This window comes from Eptatretus burgeri, chromosome 7, assembly GCF_056783735.1.
Source record: "Eptatretus burgeri isolate ZD-2024b chromosome 7, Ebu_testis_v1, whole genome shotgun sequence".
Taxonomy (NCBI): Eukaryota; Metazoa; Chordata; class Myxini; order Myxiniformes; family Myxinidae; genus Eptatretus; species Eptatretus burgeri.
In genome coordinates this window covers 4,897,944-4,918,703 of record NC_140967.1, presented here as the reverse complement: position 1 = coordinate 4,918,703, position 20,760 = coordinate 4,897,944, and the positions used below count along the sequence as shown (strand labels likewise).

At 44.2% G+C, this 20,760-nt stretch overlaps 1 protein-coding gene and 1 long non-coding RNA gene across 4 annotated transcripts in view; one reads left to right on the top strand and one right to left on the bottom strand.

Annotated features, from left to right (window-relative positions):
• LOC147022590 (uncharacterized) overlaps positions 1-20,760 on the top strand; it is a 132,437-nt gene that overhangs the window by 17,173 nt on the left and 94,504 nt on the right. The window lies entirely within an intron of this gene.
• Positions 1-20,760, bottom strand: part of LOC147022591 (uncharacterized) — a 79,563-nt gene that overhangs the window by 4,162 nt on the left and 54,641 nt on the right. For both annotated transcript variants that reach the window (XR_015059802.1, XR_015059803.1), the window contains exon 4: positions 12,852-12,943. This is a non-coding gene — a long non-coding RNA (uncharacterized LOC147022591). The remainder of the gene's footprint in view (positions 1-12,851; positions 12,944-20,760) is intronic.

The following is a 20,760-nucleotide window of genomic DNA, read 5'->3' as shown; positions in this document are numbered from 1 at the left end:
CTACCCTACTGTCTCCCTCCCAACCTATCGCCTTTGCCTGTCTCTGTCCATACCCACCCCCTTAATTTGTCAAAACCCAATTTAGCCCCCACTTATTTTTTTGTTTTTAATTTTTATTTTTACTTCCCTTTCTATAAATCGTCTCCTAACCCCCTTTATCATCCTTGTTCGACTGACCTATCATCTCCTAGCCTACTCCCAACCCCTACGTTCCTTTCCTGGAGGGGAATAAGGGAGAGCTAGCATCCTGTGTCGAGGCCCTATGAAGCCTCAGAATGGCCTCCTCAGATTTCAGCGATCTACTCACCCAAGGTGGGTGCAGCGGGCCACAACGAGAGCGAAGGGATGGATGGTGCGGAGGGGTACACTTCCTATCTACCCTAACCATTAACTCTGAAACTACCCCGGGGCTTTCAACAAGCGCCTCTCGCTTAAACTATCGGTTCTAACAACCCAGATTCCCGTCGCCTGTGTTGGTGTCCTCGCAAATTTCGGCCTTGCCCTCCAATTTTCCTCCCATGCCCTCACACGGTCTCATGGCTGGGACGCATGGCTCCCTTGGCAGGAAGTACCCTCTGCCAATTCCCCTGCAATGGCACCCCCGGGCACTACACTGCCTCTGAGCCTACCAGCTCCCTAAACACTGGGAAGTGCCCTCTCTGGCGACTCCCCTGAAAGGCTCACGTGGCAGGCTGGCGCCCCGGGCCCCTTTCCGAGGGTCGCCCGTGCCCAGTACACTGCCCCCATGGCATATGGCGCCGCGGGCCCCCGCATCATGCGGGTGCACCCGTGCCCACTACACTATCCTGCCCCCCCCCATGAGCCCTTGGACTACCGCAGCCGACTAGCCCGGTGCCCGGGGTACCCACTCAGCGATACTCACCTTTTGCAGCCACGCTCCCAGCCCGTCAACAGGGCTCCTGCATGCCTCTAAATGGGTATCGAGCCTACATTCCCACCAACAGCAAAACGACCTCCATTTTGTAAATTTGACTAACCCCCTAACTCACTTTACACTGACCCCGGGGTCCCTTGGGCGGGAATCACTCCTCCCCCCAACCACTCATCGCACCATGCATTCCAGAATCACTCCATGCACTAAGACCCGCTGGCCTCACTCACTCACCAAGTACATTTTCCATTCTCTTCTCACACATCGCTGAACTCTGCCATCCTTCTGAGTACATCCCCTCGCTCCCTCGTCATCCCTTAAACTACAGCACGTTCCTTTTAACACTGCGTAGCTAAGCTATGTCCCCACTACACATTCACAGTCTGTCTCTGTCCTCAAATCCTCAAAAATCATTTCCCCATCCTAAATCTCAACTACAATCCCTCTAACTAATCCATTCCACGGGCCCCATGAAGACTTACCCCTGCCCAATGAGACAGGTCTAACTATCACTAACCCTTCCCCTTAACTAGTTCCATCCTGTGCCCTGGACAGGGGTCTTCCACCCCTTGCCCAGGGAATCCTGTTCACCAGAAGCGAGGCTTGCTTTTATTTTTTTTTTTAATGTGCGTGCACCAGCGCGGCAACTCGCAACCTGCGCTTTCTTTAACGTGACGTCATGGCAGCTGTTCGCGCACCTTGTACCTCGTCACTCCTGGGCAGCACCATCCGGCAGAGATTCAATCCCTCCTGCTGGATTCCAACCACACGTGCAGCCATGATGTCACCCTGCGCATTACAAAGCAAACCTCACCTTCGAGGGGTTCCCCACACGAACACATGTGCTCTGCCCATTGGAGCTTCACACACACGCTCGCGTGGAGAACCCATCCAGTCCAAATCCGGAATCCAGCCTACCTTTTGTCCATCCGCGGGATCGGCAACATCCACCGCTGGCGTTTACGGACCAGGTTGCACTCCCGCAGCCGCGCGCGCGGTGGCCTCGTGCGCTGCACGGCACGAACCTCGCGCTCGCTGCTGGGTAAACCCGGCGCGGTCCCCAATCCAGATACGGCCGCTACCCGGCCTTTGTCCTTCACCTGTCGCCATCTCCGTCTACATTCAATCCACGCGCACCTGCGTGTCATGATGCTCACACACCATTCCATGACACTCACTCTCGGAGATGCGGCTGCGTGCTCCCGCATGCTGAACGTCATCTGCCTTACATACCGCTCTCTTACGCACACACGGTTTCTGTCACACATCGACTCTCACTCACGCACGGCGTGCTGGGAAGCACGCATTTTACCACACTTGTGAGCACACACTTCGACACCACACACACCGGGACCACACTCGCAACCACACTAGGGATTCGTGCCACCACAAGGGTTCCCGGGGCCTCTATACCCCCCAAGCTCTCTGTGCACCCGTCAACAGCGGTCGCCCCCTCTACCTCGCCTGACACGACCGAACCCACCTGGTCGTGATCAACTTCAAGGGAGAATAGCGTCTCCCTCCATTCCCGAAGGAGGCTATCCAGCTGCTCGCACCGGGTCACAAAATATTCTGCCAGCTCCCCCTCATGCTCCTCCACTACCTCAATGTGTGTGTGCTCGTCCTTAACCCCGTCTTTATTGTGCAGTCTCTCCCCTATTTTTTCTATCTCCCGAGTCTCTATACATTTTATTTCTTTTATCTCCGTGTTTATTAGTTCCTTCCTGGATCTTCGTCTCTGTTTCCTCCTTCGTTCCATTTAATTCATTCTCAATTCGGTCTATCTCCCGTGTCTCTGGGAATACTTCTCCCTTCTCTAGTTTTATTTGTGTCTCCTTTATTAGGGTTGGTCCTAGTTGTTCTTTCATTCGACGAGTGGTGTCGATCAAGTGCTGTACCACTAACGTTCCTCCCTGTGGTGATGTCACACATCCCACACTGTTGCGCTGTTCCATTTCCTGGCTCCTTTTGAGTTGTTTATCCTCTCGGAGCTTTTTGAGTTGTTCGTTCTCTTTCCGGAGTTTTTTTGATCTCCGTGGACTCAAATTTTGCTCTCCCCTCGAGCTGGTTAATTTCAAACTCGTATAGTTTTTGTTTTCTCTCCCACTGTTCCTCATGCTTTTCAGTCTCCAATCTCATCGTTTCTTTCAATTGGCTTACTTCCTTTTCGTGTTTCGTTCGTTGTTCTCTCATTATCTCTGCGTACTTCAACCTTGCTTTCTTTTTTAATTGTTCTTGTCTTTCTTTTTTAATTTCTTTCACCCCCTGTCCTTCAATCTCCAATCTCATCGTTTCTTTCAATTGGTTAACCTCAAATTCATGTTCTTTCTGTTTTCTATCCCATTGTTCCTCTCGTTCTTCCCTCTCCAACCTCGTTGTCTCCCTCATTTGTCTGATTTCTTCTTCCCGCTTCATTCCTTCTTCTTTGTGTCTTTTATTCCACTGTCTTTCTTTTTCCTCATTCTGCAATCTCGTTATTTCCTTCCATTGGCCGATTTCCTTCTCCTGTCTCATTCGTTCTTCCTTCACTATCTCTGCGTACTTCAACCTTGCTTTCTTTTTTAATTGTTCTTGTTTTTCTTTTTTAATTTCTTTCACCCCCTGTCCGACCGTCATTATTTCGCCTGTCACGTCCTTCTTGCCCACCTCCATCGCGGACCACACACCTTCTACATTCCCTTTCGTTGATTTGATTTCTCCGCTACGTGGCGCCGCCATTTTGCACTTCACCGTCCGCGCTTCGTCGCGCGCAATCGCCATTATGCCCACCTGGAGACCTCGCCCCATACGCTGCCTTTCACCCCGTTGGGTTCGCAAATCGTTTATCATCTCTTGCATCATTCGCATACACATTTCCATTATCCGATCCATTGGCGGATTCACTTGGGGGGCATTCATCCGCCGCCACAGCCACTGCGACCATTTTGGACTCTGCATTTATTTGCGGGGAATAATCAACCTGCATAACTGAGTCCTGCATGGTGATCTCGTCCTGGGACTCTGGTTCCATTAACTCTACATCCACCTCACTACCCACCTGGCTCGGCTCGCCTTGGCTGAACATTTTGCGTGCTGGGAATAAAATTTATAACGCTCGTAATTTGGGGACACGGGGGGGGGGGGTTTGCTCCATATACCCCTGATCCGACTCCGTGAATTTTGCTACAGAGGCGGAGGGGGCTGAATCGCACTCTTGAACACCACTGTTACGGTGCCGGGGGTCGGCCGCGAACCGACCGCTCTGACGGAGCCGCAAGTCGAGTCGGCCCGACCGATTGCCCGGAATATAGATCACCGCCTGGATAAGTCCGAGTCGACGGGTCCTTGTACAAGAACCGAAATACGCCAATGGGCAGATCACGTGGGGTAGGGTCGATTGCCAATCTTCAATATACCTAAATACCCACGTGATCCAACTACAGGGGTATTCCACCCTCGACAGAACTCCGACGGAACAAGCCGCTGAGGCGAGCCTGTCCCGTGCAGAATTCAGAGCGGCTTAATCGCCGAGAACCGTCGGTCCAAATGTCCCCCTTTTACGGCAAACCAATGGCTTTCTAACTCCCAACACACGAAATGCTCAGTCAATGAAAGAATCAATGTGACGAGCTGAAAACATTTAACAATTGGGGTATTTATTAAAAATAATGGGGAACTAGGGAAGCACGTAAGAGCAGAACTATACTGACTATACGAAATGCAATGCAAACATTTAGAACACACAAAGCACTTCACAATTTCCTACTTATCAGACGGGCCCACAGACACACGTTCGCACACACACCCAAGAAATGGTGGCTGAGGCCTTTAATAATGAGCTCCAGATCGGAGGACAGGTGAGCTGAAATCCAGAACCTATCTCGAACCTCTCCACCTCGTGTGGTCTTTAAGTTGTTTGGACCTGGGCTCCAGCGAGAGCGAGCTGGACCCAATCTCCGTGAGCCGTGATCCTTCCCGAGCTCCAGCGAATCCTCCCGCGCTTCTCAACACGTGCTGGTGAGACAAGGCACTGATCCTTCCCGTCGATGCGCCGCTTCCCCGAGGAACCACCTCCAAGATGAGGTCGATGAGTCACATCAAGCCGGAAACCAAACGGAGAACAAAGAGCTCCACGAACCAAGAAGAAGAAGCCACCACTCGCAGCTCGAGCCGAGCGAGCAGCTCAACTCTCTTCCAAAACAAAGCAGCTCGAAGCAAAAAGCTCTCCCGAGCCAAGCAGAAGCCGAAGCTCACTGAACCACCAAAGCAGAAAGCCTTCAAAAAGCCTCCTCCCAAGCCAGGCCGCAGCCCAAGCTCTCTCGAGCCAAGCAGGACCCGACGGCCGACTGAACAACTACTCAGCCGAAGCAAAAAGCTTCCGAAAGCCTCAACCCTAACCCAAGCCAAACAGGACCCGACGGCCTGCTGAACGACCACGAACAAAGAAAGGATCTCCTCTTCATCCTTCTCCGCCCCCTCCCCCACGCCCGGCGTGACACATGCCCTCGTGATCTATCCCCCGTTCAACCACGGGTGGGAGGGAGTTGTTGACGTCATGGATCATGGGACGGAAGGGCTCTTCTTCCTCTTCGCAGAAGAGGGGGAGGGACGTCTCCATTGTTCGCTCCTTAGCTATTAAATCAATCCGCAGCGCATCGAATTGATTTCTAAACATTTAAACAATGGAAGGTGAGATATCTGGGGAACAAGCACTTATCGACATCGCTGACTAAAGGAACCTGTATGTTGTGTGCAATCGAATTCCAAATTCGTAACAATATATACAAGCGATACCCGTGCACATGCACGGGATAGCAGTACAACATAGCTGGTAGCAGCCGACAGACCGTACACGGGGAATGACAAAAATACGCATTGTGCAAAATGCAAGTGGTACTATGGAACGCCAAGACTTCCCAAACATTGTCGGCATGTCCGCTAAGTGCCACAGCAATTTCATAGGGATCGTGTGACGGCGAGCCAAGTTTTTAGTGTGCAAGCTTGGTATTATAAGAGATATATATATATATATATATATATATATATATATATATATATATATATATATATATATATATATATATATTGAATGTGACATGATGTATTGATGAAACTTCATAGATTTCACTTCATTTGTCTGCTGGATGGGATCACAGTGTGCTTGTTTTGTCTAGGTTTTTTAATAATATATCTCAGCTCATATGGAAGAGCGGCAAGACATTTCATCATTGTTGTCTTCTGTCTGGATTGTCGTGTACTTTTCATCGGTGCCAACTTGTTAGTACTTTTCCATCATGAACGTTGCGTTTTCTTGTCCAACCAATGGCAGTCGTGTTGGAGTGATTTTTAACTGGTTTCTAACCAATCGTTTTGCCCGACACTACTACTGGGCTCCACCGCCGCCCCCGTCGAGGGACGAGCGGAGAGGAAGGCTTTAACGCGAGTGTGGCAACGCTTTCCTGCTTGGAAACTTGCCATTGGCACCGTAGTGCACATGACTCACGGACTTGAGTTTCACTGGAGTTAAACTAGAATTCACTGGAGTTAAACTAGAATTCACCGGAGTTAAACCACATTTGCAGTCCTATTTTCAGCGACGAATTTCCTCTTTTCACTCACGGAGTTTCGTACCACACGTCCGATCATGGTGCTTTCCTCCGCAGCACTTTGCTCTCTGCATCCGCAGATCGTCGTACCACATGTGTGTGTTCACCGCCCTATCTTCAGTGGGTCTTTCCTCCTTTCAACTGCGGGATTACTATCATCGAACCACTTTTAGTGAGCAGCTTATTCTCACGGGCACTTGTCATTTATGACACTGAGTTTCCGAGTGAATCATATTATTTCACAGACACAACGCCGAATTGGCTCACTGGTGATACGCCATTTCTTGCTTCTTTTCCAAATTGCAATTCTGTGTTCACTTGCACTCAAGCTTAACAGCTTATGGGACACCGCTCAGACTGGATTAAGTCATCAACCTTTTGCGGTGAATAGAAGTGGATAACTATTTTCTGTAGGATCTTACGGTGCATCTAATGGAAGGGACTCTTGATTGAAATGCTGGAACTGCAGTTCATTGTTTTGAGACAGTTTTGTGAAACATCGGCATGAAGGAAATTTGCGAGATCTAATTTCAACTTGATGAATGTACGACTTCTTCGCACCTTTGGCTTTGCCAGACCCCAAACATTCCAATGATGTCATGAGATTGGTGGGGGTGAGAGAGAAGAACTACACAATGATGTGGAGGGTTGTGGAGAACAAGAACACCACCACCAAAAAAAAAACGACACCTTTGAGGACATCCTTATTGGCGAGCAATTGCACGGCTGGTTCAGGTAAGTAATTGTGCTCTTTAAACCCATGTGGAGAAAGAGAGAGAGAGAGAGAGAGAGAGAGAGAGAGAGAGAGAGAGAGAGAGAGAGAGAGAGAGAGAGAGAGAGAGAGAGAGAGAGAGAGAGAGAGAGAGAGAGAGAGAGAGAGAGAGAGAGAGAGAGAGAGAGAGAGAGAGAGAGAGAGAGAGAGAGACAGACAGACAGGGAGAGAGAGAGATAAGAGAGACAGAGAGAGACACAGAGAGACACACACACACACACAACACTTTTGAGTAGGCAAGGAACTATAATTTGAGTGTATCAAGGGCAAAGTTGAAATTGGAGTGGAGGACAAGAGCTTTTGGCAGGGGCAGTGTCTAACCACCCAAAGTTCGAGTTGTAAATGAGTGCTCTTGGCACAATTGTTTGGGCGAGTCAGTTGACTACAAGCAGCATCACCATTTCATCGCAGCCCTTTGAAAGCGGTGAATATTTCCTGTGCATGTTGTCGGTGAAAACAAGTACTTTGTTACATTCCACTGGAGGAACCATGAGGCACAATTTGAGCCTGTTTCATCTTCTCCGCCTAATCGTGCCAATGCAGGGATTCACAAACTGTTCGTGGTGATCAGTTATTAATAATAATTGGAGGTGTTAACAACTAATCATCTTTGTAATGTCCACATTTCTCTGTGCAGAGACTTGTGGTCAAGCTAAATTATCTTTATGATTATTTGTTAAATTCGAGTTCAGAATTCTGTGCCTGCTTATGAAACCATATAATCCACGTTAGTTAGCAGGAGTTATCATTCAATGTTAGAGATTGGCGTAAATAGTTTGGCTTCATCAACATTGGCCTGGATAGAAGCTTCAGCACAATTATTTTTTTTGGTACACCATGTCGAGGCTCATGTAAGAGCTGATACGTAGAACATATAACAAGGCAGGAGACACGAAGAGTGGGAGAGGGAAGCACAAAGTAGTAGGGAATGGAGACAATAGGAGTTCTGTAGAAGGGAGAGGGATGGGGTGGGGTACATGTGGTAAACAAGATGGTATTTCAGGGACGTTCAGGAAGGAAAGCAGGGAATTTGGAGGGGATGGGCTTGGAGTGGATTAACGTGGGTAGAAAAGATCATGGTTTTGTATGGAGGAAGACATGACATGGTGGTGAACAGCTGTTTTGAAGACCTGGAAGGAAAAGTGGGATTGAAGAGAGTGTGGGAGTTTGTTCCAGAGGCGGGGAAAAATGGAATGAAAGAGTGAAGGTGAGCAGTGATTCTTGATTTTGATAGTTTCACCAGAAGGGGGTTTTTGGCGGACATTGAGCGCCTTGCGAGAATATGTGTGGGACAGAGACCAGACAAAGCGGGACGGGGGATGGGGGGGGGCAAGGCCAGAGAGGAGATGGTAGAACACAAAAAGACCACCGATCTGCCTCCTGTGAGAGAGTAAGAGACCCAAAGACTCAGCGACATCGCAGGAGATACCAATTATCCTAAAAGCCTTGGTTTCCACAGTGTGAAGTCGAGCAATTGTAGTGCACCCCCCTCTGGGGGTGCAATACTTCATCAGGCTGTGGATGAAAGCTTTGTCGGTAGTTAGAAGCTCAGGTGTGCCAAGGAAGGACTTTGCATGACATAGGATGCCCAGTCGGTGACTGGCTTTGGAGGCCAGGTTAGAGATGTGGCTTTCCCAGGAAAGATCGTGACAGATAGTAAGACCCAAAAGCTTGAATGAAAGGATTTCTTCAAGGGGAATGTTGAAAAAGTACTGTAAATGTGGGGGGAGGGGGTTCCAGATGGTCTGTTTGGAGAGACAGTGAGAGTGTGAGATTTGTCAGGATTGAAAGATATGCTCCAAGAGTTTGACCAGCTTGTGAAGAGGCTGCTGCTTGCTGCTCAGAGGGATGAGAGAGGTTGGGTCGAGGGTGGAGTCATCAGCAAAGAGGTAAAGAGGATTTTCCAGAGAGTCTGAGATCATTTATGAAAACCAGTAAAAGAACAGGGCCCAGAACCATGCCTTGAGGAACTCCAGCTTGGACAGGAAGAGGGGATGAGAGAATTCCATTAAGAGCCATGCCTTGACTGTGACAGGAGAGGAAGTCCGTGAGCCATGAGTAGAGATTGCCTTGGATATCACAGGAAGAGAGTTGGGTGAGCAGGGCAGGATGCTCTACCATATCAAAAGCTCACGATGTTTCAAGAGAGATGGTTCTGATCTCATGTTTCGCTTTTAGGATCTTCATCCATTTTTGGGAGAGCAGAAGCAGCATGTCCAGAGTAAATTGACCTGGTCTAAATCCAAATTGATGATGGGAAATTAAGCCATTGGCAAAGAGGAAGGATTTGATGTTGGAAGTGATGATGGATTCCATAACCTTGCTGATGATCGGGAGAAGGCTGATTGGTCTGTCGTTGCAGGGATCTGTTTTTGCACCTTTTTTATGCAGGGCAGTGATGTTAGCAGATTTCCAAGCAGATGGCAGATGACCTTGAGCAAATGAGAGGGTGAATAGAACAGAGAGAGGGTGAGCACGAGCAGAGGAGCAGGTTTTTAGGACACGTGGGCTGATGCCGTCTGGACCGTTTGCAGAATCTGAGTCGAGGTTTGACAGCAAGCTCTCCACCTTGTCAGGAGAAACGGACACAGAATTCAGGGACAGTTGGGTGCGACTGGGTAAGGTGGGTACACAAAGCGATGGGTTTTGGACACAAGATTTTGATGCAAACACCGAGTTTAGGCATTCAGCCATTTCACTTGTGGTATCAGCTGTACGGCCATTTGAGGTAAGGAAAGGGATGGAGGGGGAACATACACCAGAAACAGATTTGATTAGATGCCACCAAGATTTGGAGGAGGGAGAGTGATTTGTGAGTTCAGACCTAGTCTTAGAAAGATGTTGTTTTCTGGCTCTCCTGAGGGTGATGAAATTTCATGTTGTGATTGGACCATCGGAAATTTTTATACCACACGTTTGACATGCAGCACTCCTTTTATTCAAATGCACCTTCAAAATGTTTATAAGCAATGAAGGTCACCTTCGGAATCTCCGCCATGCTACTGATAACGAAGTGACGCATGCATGTGCAGAGAGTAGTAGCAAGTTTCGCAGTGATGCTCAGTCTCGATGGTGTAATGGTAAGAACAACCACTCAAAACTCAAACCATTGTGTGTGTGTCCATAACACATAGACGAAAATAAATAAAAAAAAATACACGGAAGAAGCTAAATGGATGTGAACCGGGCAGCAGCAATAATAATTCCACACGTACACCGTTCGGCATACATACCTCCTGAATTCAAGGAAGTAGAATCCATGAAATTAAATATACTAGAGCTCAGCTTGCTTTTCTCCATAATTTACCTCCTTTTACTCCACGAGACACGTGCATGTGCGATCGGATGCTCGGAGCTCAGCGGCACTTTGGGAGCTTTATACATCATACCTTTTCGAAGCTCGGCAAAATCTATTTACAGTGTTTGTGCTCACTTTGGCGCACGACTCCAGCGGTTGTTGTTACCTCCACCACTGAAGGTGAAGGAGGTTATGGTTTTACCCCTTTCTGTCTGTTTGTTTGTCAGTGTGCAGGATATCTCAAAAAGTTGTGGACGGATCCGGATGAAATTTAATGGGCAGGTTGGGTGTGTGACAAGGAAGGATTCATTCAGTTTTGATGAACATCCAAATCTTGATCTGGATATGATGACCTGTTCTTAGTCAAAGAATGGTTGAGCAAGCCAAAAAACATGGTGGCCTCGGACCCTAGTTATGTAACCCAGGATATGCCTTAAGATCCCAGAGAGCGAAGTGATCGAGCAGTGCCTGATAAAGGATATAATGAAATTAAATAAGGCCATTAATTATCATTAAAAGGAGTGTTAAAATTAACCCAGACACCCAATTTTCACTCGGGCACTGCCTTGGAGTTCCCTTCGTATGCATGAAAAGTTTCAAGCTGCTAGACTTCATGGTTTGGGGGTTATGGAGGAGACACACACATACACACACAAACACACATACATTTATTAGTATAGATCTAGTTAATTTCAATGCAGGAATGAAGACTCATATAAAATATGAAATTGCTGTTTGCAGGTTCTGCCACGAGTTGTGTTGTCCCTCTTTAATCTTAATTGTTTCAAAGACACGAAGAGCTAACTTAATGGACATGTTACTTCTGGACAGCCATTGCATTAAAAGATGTCCCAATAGTTTGTGACTTTATCAAGTCGTCACCAAGTCACCAAGTTACGTTTGCTTTCTGATGACTCCGCTTAACAAGCTTCTAAAACTCTCATGCAGTTTCTCTTGGTAGACATCTACATCTCTGCGCATAGCCCTGCTCTTTTCTTCAGGCCTACATGCTGACGACCCTCTAACATGTCTTGTGATATCCTACTTTTTATACATTCTCAACAACTTGTCCTGTTTTATGTACGGATATCTAGCCTCATGGGAGAGCCGAAGTACAGATGACGGAGGAATGAGTATACATTCTGGGAGTGGTTAGGGAACGTCGAGTAGGAGAACAAGTAGACTTACAGGAGATGAAAAGGAAAGCGACAAAGAGACTGGAAAAACTGAGAAGCAAACACGCGGTTTGATATAAAGTGATGAAGAGCTGACACATTATCGATCATGTGTCATGAAATAGGTCACTTCTGAGCGTTGCTTTGTATCTTATTTTCCTAACCATTTTTCTTTCCATCAGCGTAATGCTTGGAGGCATTAACATTCAAGCCTTATGTTCATAAAGAACTGACATGGAATTTAAACAAGGCAACAGATGAGTTTCCTGAGATTTTCCCAAATCATTTCAATTGATGGCTCTCCTCAAATTATGTAGGCCTCAATAAATATGAAATACTCAATGATCTGAAGGTGAGAGCGAGGTATCAACATTGAATGAGTATGAGCTGATTTGAGATGACAATGGCATTAAAATATATTGTCAGTGTATTGGAATGTTTTGCTAAAATCCAGCCATACCGATTCAGGCTCATATAATGGGAGAGACACCAGTTGGTCAGCGTGGTTGTTGAGCCTTAAAGAGTACAGTTCCAAAAATGAGAGAAAACGGGCACTAAGGATGGGAGGTGACAAGTGAGCCAATGCCAGGTTTCTTTGGTGCCTCCTTGTTTCTCCAGCATCTCTCAGCATTCCAATACAAAGAGTAGAATTCCACTATATTTGCGTATGTGATAAATTAATGGTCAAGTTATAAAAAATTTCTTCCTATTTCTGTCCAATCTCAATCTCTTATCCTGTTCCTACTGCCCCTACTGCCCCTACTGCCCTATTTATATTTTGATTGCTTTTGACGTTTAGACGTGGTGCACGCTTGTGAGCCTCTTTGGTATGCATTTCTGTCTGCGCTGTCGCTGATGATTCACCAACAAGCGATGAAACCGGTCTGGCAGCAAAGGGGGTGTGCAGCTTTGGGATATTCATGTTTGTACTACTTGTGAATGTCTTTATAGCTGTGGAGGAACTCTGGGAAGGGTTTGAAACAGCAAAGGGCTTATCTTGGGTAGCCTTTCATTGTTGCTTTATGCAGCTACTTCAGCTCGAAGAGCATGGGAGGAGTCGATTTACATCTAATCCCATATATAAAGCTCATGCTAACCACACTGACTCACTAATATTAAAGTTCAGTACCTTCTGGGTGACGTAGAAAGCTGAAATTTTGCATGCTGCCGGGACATTGAGGCTGATACACTGGTAGAAAGCACAGAACCATCGGAAAACATCTGCAAATGAAAATAAAAATAAATGAAAATAAATAAATGAAAATAAATAAATTAAAAAATAAATGCAGGTGAGCGACCTCAAACAATGGGGAAAGCACAGTTAGATACTGCTTATATTGCTTTCAATGTGTAAGCATACCCCCCAAAAAAAAATATATATATATATATACATATTTAACCAAAGAAGAAAACTAACCATATGACACGATGTTGAGATCATGTGCATAAATTATACGAACATATCACCTCCAAACTAGGAGGCATCCAGATGGTGCTCAAGCCTTTGCAGATGAGATTAAAGCCGAAGGTCACGAAGAAACAAAAGCAGAACTCTCACTTGAGATTTCACCCTTGTTGTGTGCTCATCAGGACAACATACTGCAGATTATTTATTTGTGACCATACTAAGCTCGATAATAAACACAGCTCGAACCCCCGAACTTGATGAGGCAGCAAGGCACAAATCAAGTCCCATCACAGCGATTGCTGCACAAACTGCCAGCAACAAGTCTCGCCTGCCAGACAAGCACATTGTCTCTGCCCTGCTGATCACGAGTCAGGAGTTTTACAGTGAGGAAAATGAAATTTAACCAAAGAAGCACACTGACCATGTGACACGATGCTGACTTCATGTGCATAAATTTTACCATTCCCTTTGAATATGTCTCATTCGACGTGTGTGTGTGTGTGTGTGTGTGTGTGTGTGTGTGTGTGTGTGTGTGTGTGTGTGTGTGTGTGTGTGTGTGTGTGTGTGTGTGTGTGTGTGTGTGTGTGTGTGTGTGTGTGTGTGTGTGTGTGTGTGTGTGTGTGTGTGTGTGTGTGTGTGTGTGTGTGTGTGTGTGTGTGTGTGTGTGTGTGTGAGAGCCTGGTGTTGGCGCAGTGGTTAGGGCAGCGGTTTGGGATCCAAAAGGTCCTGAGTTCAAGCCCCGTTGAGCCACTGAATTAGTACACCAGGGGGTTGACTCAGCCTGTCATCCTTCCGAGGTCGGCGAAATGAGTACCTGTATACTGGGCCGGTGTATACCCCGGTTAAAATAGGTGTACCATATCCCTGTGTCGTAAGAGGCCACCAAGGTTGCGTCAGGAAGGGCATCCGGCGTAAAACATGTGCCAAATCACGATGTGGATCATATGGATGATCCGCTGTGGCGACCCCAAAAAACGGGAGCAGCTGAAAGAAGAAGATTATATATATATATATATATATATATATATATATATATATATATATATATATATATATATTTATATATATATATATATATATATATATATATATATATATATATATATATACAGTATATATAAATAGAAAAATATATATTTATATGTTTATATATATATATATATATATATATATGTTTATATATATATATATATATATGTTTATATATATATATATATATATATATATATATATATATATATATATATATATGGCGCGTGGCAAGTGGCCTCAGCACTGGTTAATTCAATTCAATGATTGATGAGGAACGGCTGGCCAAGATGTGGCTGCATACCATGAAGGATATATATATATATATATATATATATATATATATCTCTCTCTCTCTCTCTCTCTCTCTCTCTCTCTCTCTCTCTCTCTCTCTCTCTCTCTCTCTCTCTCTCTCTCTCTCTCTCTCTCTCTCTCTCTCTCTCTCTCTCTCTCTCTCTCTCTCTCTCTCTCTCTCTCTCTCTCTCTCTCTCTCTCTCTCTCTCTCTCTCTCTCTCTCTCTCTCTCTCTCTCTCTCTCTCTCTCTCTCTCTCTCTCTCTCTCTCTCTCTCTCTCTCTCTCTCTCTCTCTCTCTCTCTCTCTCTCTCTCTCTCTCTCTCTCTCTCTCTCTCTCTCTCTCTCTCTCTCTCTCTCTCTCTCTCTCTCTCTCTCTCTCTCTCTCTCTCTCTCTCTCTCTCTCTCTCTCTCTCTCTCTCTCTCTCTCTCTCTCTCTCTCTCTCTCTCTCTCTCTCTCTCTCTCTCTCTCTCTCTCTCTCTCTCTCTCTCTCTCTCTCTCTCTCTCTCTCTCTCTCTCTCTCTCTCTCTCTCTCTCTCTCTCTCTCTCTCTCTCTCTCTCTCTCTCTCTCTCTCTCTCTCTCTCTCTCTCTCTCTCTCTCTCTCGCTCTCTCTCTCTCTTTCTTTCTCTCTCTCTCTCTCTCTCTCTCTCTCTTTTTTTATTTTTTTTTATTTTTTTTTTTTTCTCCTCCTCCTCCTTCTCCTTCTCCTTCTCCTTCTCCTTCTCCTTCTCTCTCCATATCCGGATTGTGTTTATGTCTGGACAGTGTTTGCCTCCGGATATGTCCGGGTGGGGTTTTTCTCCGGACATATTCGTGCGCTGTTTATCTCCAGCCATGTCCGGGTAGTGTTTATGGCTGGATAGGAGTTTGTCTCCGGACGCATCTGGGCGGTGTTTGTCTCCAGATGCTTTCGGGCGGTGTTTTTCTCTGGACGTGTCCAGGTGGCGTTTGCCTCTGGATGTGTCTGGGCGGTATTTATGTCCGGACTGGAATTTGTCTTTGGACATGTCTGGGTGGTGGTTGCCTCCGGACACATCCGGGTGGGGTTTGTTTCCGGACGCGTCTGGGCCATGTTTGTCTCTGGGCATTATTTATCGTATGATTGGCACAAAATAGATTTCAGACATTATTTTGTTTCCATCTTCACTGTTATTCTGTGTTGAAGCATTTTGATTATGAATAATAATTAACACTCCACTGCACATATGCCTTCCCTTCCTCTCACCTCTTGCTTCCTAACCTTCCCCCACCCTCCCTCTTTACTCTCCCCCTCTCACTCCTCTCTCTCATCTCTTCTCTCTTCTCTCTTCTCTCTTCTCTCTTCTCTCTTCTCTCTTCTCTCTTCTCTCTTCTCTCTTCTCTCTTCTCTCTTCTCTATTCTCTATTCTCTCTTGTCTTTTCTCTTTTCTCTTTTCTCTTTTCTCTCTCTCTTACCCTTCTCCCTCTCCATCCTCCTTTCCCCCCCTCTTAGTATTCCCATCAGCGAGGCAACAAGTGGTATTTGCTTGTGTGTATATATATATATATATATATATATATATATATATATATATATATATATATATATATATATATATATATACATACACACATCAGTATCTCTCTGAAAAGTAATTCCAAATGATACAGTTTGTTCCTTGCTAAGTGCAGATGATGTTTATTTTCTGCCTTTTCGTTTAACATTGATGTTCCAATGACAAAGACGTTTTGAGTGTTCAATTACTTTCACTTTAATTTCTCAAACATTATTATTTGGAAAGATATGGCAGTGCATTGAAATTGAACAAAACTTCAAATGAGGAACGTCAGGATGCCAAAACAAGACTCTTCGGAACTCAGGGAAAGGAATTTTTTCGGATTTAATAAGTAAAATGTGCAATGATAGTGGGTAATGTACTTTCAAAAATAACAAAGATGATTATTGACCATTTGATTTTGTTTCAGTTCCAACAAAATACACATTATGAGGTCATGCAAAATACGTTATATTAAAAAAAGATCACATGATCATCCCTGTGACGATTTACATGAATATCCCATTTTTTAACTCAAGGCTCAATCATTAATCAGTTCTACTAATCACCAAAGCAGCGTCTTCCGAGTTCAGTGGAACATCCCACTGCTCTTAACAAGACTTGAGGAGCTCATTATTTTGTGATCATTGTTGCATTTTGAATGAAGCAAACATTTGTCTATCAAACGCAATTTATTTCATAACAATCGGATTCTCATCGACCGAATCACATAAATCTCACAATTGTACAATGTATGGCCATTCGTGATGTCAGCACTGCCGTGTCATGATGTTAGCAATATCATACATGATGTCAGCAATGCCACACATGATAGCAGTGCCATGCCATGATGTCAGCACTGTCATGCCATTATTGGCAATAAGCAGTGAAGTATGAAACACAATTTTTAGGCATAGTACTATCAAGCAGTGAAGTATCAAGTTATATGTTGTGTGTTAGCTCTTACATGAACCTGGACATGTTATACAACGACAAAAAACAAGTGAAAGTACATTTCAACCCGGAAAATAAATCTATTCTAGAAAAGGATCGCTGTGCAAGTTTCATTTAAACATCTGAAAATCAGTTCACCATCCTGATCACATCTTACTGTTTTTACTATACCCCTGAAGAGGACATCACCACCCCCGTTGTGTTTTCCTTAACGTGTCAGTTTTTTTTTTTTCTGAGACGCCCTTCAAACGGGATAAATAGATAAAATTGCTGAACCATTCGGCCTTAATATATTTTAAAATTATTACTTCCGCCATCAAAGGTAGACGGAGGTGATTATTTTCAACCCTATTTGCTACTTTCGAATATCGAAGATTTTTCAAGTATGTCAGTTGGTTATTCTGTCTGTCTGTCTGTTTGTCTGTTTGTTTGTCAATCGCCCACAGGTCACAATTTTAAACTGATTTTCACAAAACTTCACCACATGGTAGAGTTTGTCATCAGGAAGAAGCCTAAAGGTAAAAAGGTCAACATCAGCCAAAGGTCAAGAACTTTGCCTAATTTCTAAATTCCTCAATTTTCATCTGATTGACTTGAAATTTAAAGAGGAGTTGCGTATTTGTTCATTTATTTCAACCAGCAATTATTTTTGACGTAACCAGAAACCAAAAGGTCAACATAGGCCAAAAGACGATGACTGAGGTGGGATTTCTAAAATCCTCAATTTTCATCGCATTGACTTGAAATTTGAAGAGGATTTGCATATCAGGTCACTGATTTCAATGAACAAGTATTTTTGAGGTCAATGTAGGCCAAAGGGTCAACATAAGCCAAAGGTCAACAACTTTGTCAAATTTCTAAAATCCTCAATTTTCATCCGATGGACTAGAAATTTGAAGAGGATTTGCAAATTTTGGTTTATATTTATATTTGGTCATTGAATTCAACCACCTATTATTTTTAAGGTCAAATTTGTTTCATGGATTCCACAAGTATCATGCCATGTTTATTTGTCTGCCTGTCTGTTTGTGTGTCAATCACCTACAGGTCACAATTTAAAAAGCGATCTTCACAAAACTTCACAGAATGGTAGAGTTGGTCATAACCAAGAAGCCTATTGATTTTGAGGTCAAAAGGTGAAAAGGTCAACAACTTTGTCAAATTTCTAAAATCATCAATTTTTATCCGACTGACTAGAAATTTGAAGAGGATTTGAACATCAGGTCAGTGAATTCAAACACCAATTATTTTTAAGGTCAAACTTGTTGTCGGAATTTTCGCAAGTATCATGCTCTGCACAACATCTTTCTTGTTTGTTTGTCTGTTTGTCTGTCTGTCTTTGAGCAGGATATCTCAAAAATTTTTGGACGGATTCGGACGAAACTTGGTGGGCAGGTTGGGTGTGCTACAAAGACTAATTGTTTCGATTTTGGTGACAATCCGATTCAGAATGTGGATTCAGTCATTTAAAAAATTTTCAAGTGATTCTTCACCATTGAGAGATGGGGCCAAAACGATATATAGCACGATATTTCAAAATGTTGTGGACGGATTCAGACGAAACAATTGGTGGATGAGTTGGTTCGGTGATAAGATCAAGCTGATGAGATTTTGATTCATGTATGGATCCAGATCTGGCCTAACAATGGGATACAAAACGTAAACTTTTCAGCCTGGCAGAGGTATGCACTTTACCAAGTGCCATTCTAGTTTCATTGCTCTTTCTTTCTCTTCCCAACCTCCTGCTGTTCCCTGGTGTCCCTCCCTCTCCTAATTTCCACTTTATGAAAAGCAGTTGTCAGGTGGTGTCATCATCTCATTTTCCAGGTTTAATGACACAGGTATAAAAAAGGTGATGGCAACTTCACAATGCTCTTAGTTACAATTTTCAGACATGAGAAGAGTATGCAAGGACACCAAGTTCCTGAACACACGAGGAATCAATCAAACCTATCTAGGAATTCCCATACCCGAATCCAAAACTCAGAAGACAATAACAGGTAGAAAATAGAGAAACTTTAACGATGCCTTCATTGCAAAGATGGTGCATGAAGTGCAGAATAACGTGCATGCAGGGTGGGGGCACACCTGTTGAATGCCCCCATTGGCCCCTCTCCTTCCGTCAAAAGTGATCGTTTTTTATCTCCGTCACCGAAGGTGAAGGAGGTTATGTTTTCATCTTCTCTCTGTCTGTTTGTCTGTTTGTTGGGTAGTCGATCTCGTCGAAAAAAAAATTTTTGCAAACATTTTTTTTAATGAAATTTGTTCTACCCTTATTATCAGTATTTCCGTCGATATGTCTGTCTGTCTGTCTGTCTGTCTGTCTGTCTGTCCCTCTGTTCGGTCCAGTGCTCAGTTAATACAATGGCGATTTTGATGAAACTTGGTTGGTAGGTTCATACCATGACCGAGTTGTGTGCAAATGAGAACCGTTGCTATGGACACCACCATTGCCTAGCAATGGGACTTTGAAATTTTAGAAAAATCATACAAAATTTATTTTTTCGAAAATCAAAAATCGGGCCACGAGCGACTGTGGGCAGTACATCCAGCCATATTGTCAAAGATTTCCAGCCGGATCCTATGAAAACTGTCGGAGAAGATAGACTTTGAATGAACCCTGGACGAAAACAATAAAAAAACGAAGTTCGTTATATCTCAGAGACTCTGAGTCAGATATACGTGAAACTGGTATTGTAGGTTCATGGTATGTCCAAGTTATGTGTGAGAAAGAACCGTTGCTCTGGACCCCTCCGTTGTCTAGCAACGGCCAAAAAACCTCTAAATGTGGGGGTATTTTAACGAAAAAACAATCTGCAGCATTAACTCTTGAAGCTTGAATCATTCATTTTCTTGTGCTTAATCGTCAGGTCATTCCCCATCGAACGGGCTCATCACATCAGGTTCTATTGGGTAGTCGACTACCCATGTCCGCCTACCAGCTTGTTTGTCTGTCTGTCTGTGTGCAGGATATCTCAAAATGTTATGGACGGATCTGGATGAAATTTGGTGGACAGGTTTGGTGTGTGACAAGGAAAAATTGATTTTGATTTTGGTGAAGATGCGGATCCAGATCTGGATACGAGAATAATATCATTTTTAAGTGATTCTTCACCATTGAGACGTGGGGCCAAAAACGATATATAGCATGATATCTCAAAAAGTTGTTAACGGATTCGGATGAAATTTCGTGGACAGATTGGGTGTGTTGCAAGGACGAATTGATTTGATTTGGGGGAAGATCCGAATCCGGATCTGGATACGAGAATAATATCATTTTAAAGTGATTCTTCACCATTGAGAGTTGGGCCAAAAACGATATATAGCAAGATATTTCAAAAATGTAATGGGCCCGATATGTTCTCGTGGATCAGGCATTGCGTGGCGGAGGTATGCGCTGTACCGTGTGCCCTTCTAGTTTCATATGTGTTCAGGTGTATGTATCCGAAGATGTGGTCTTGAAATGTGGGATCACCCGATATTCCTCAGACCACAGCTGATGTTGAATTTGGCACTCGTTCTGTATTTTCAAGACTCTAGAACATGCTTTTTGACCGTGAGAAATTCTCCAGGGTATAGAATAGGTATTAGATATATTGGAGAATAAATCCTTGTTATAAATGATTCACATCGTCGAGATGATGAAGGTCAATGTTCAACTGATGGCAAAACCATAATTCTGATCAAGGTCATTTCCATGTCAGATATTGTTCAATACGTCAGAGACATTGATTTGTTTTGATCATTATGTTATTTGTTTCATTATATGTAATATCTGCTTTTCATTATATTGTATTTTTATGATGACACAATAATTAAAATAAATGTTGAGTTTTAAGC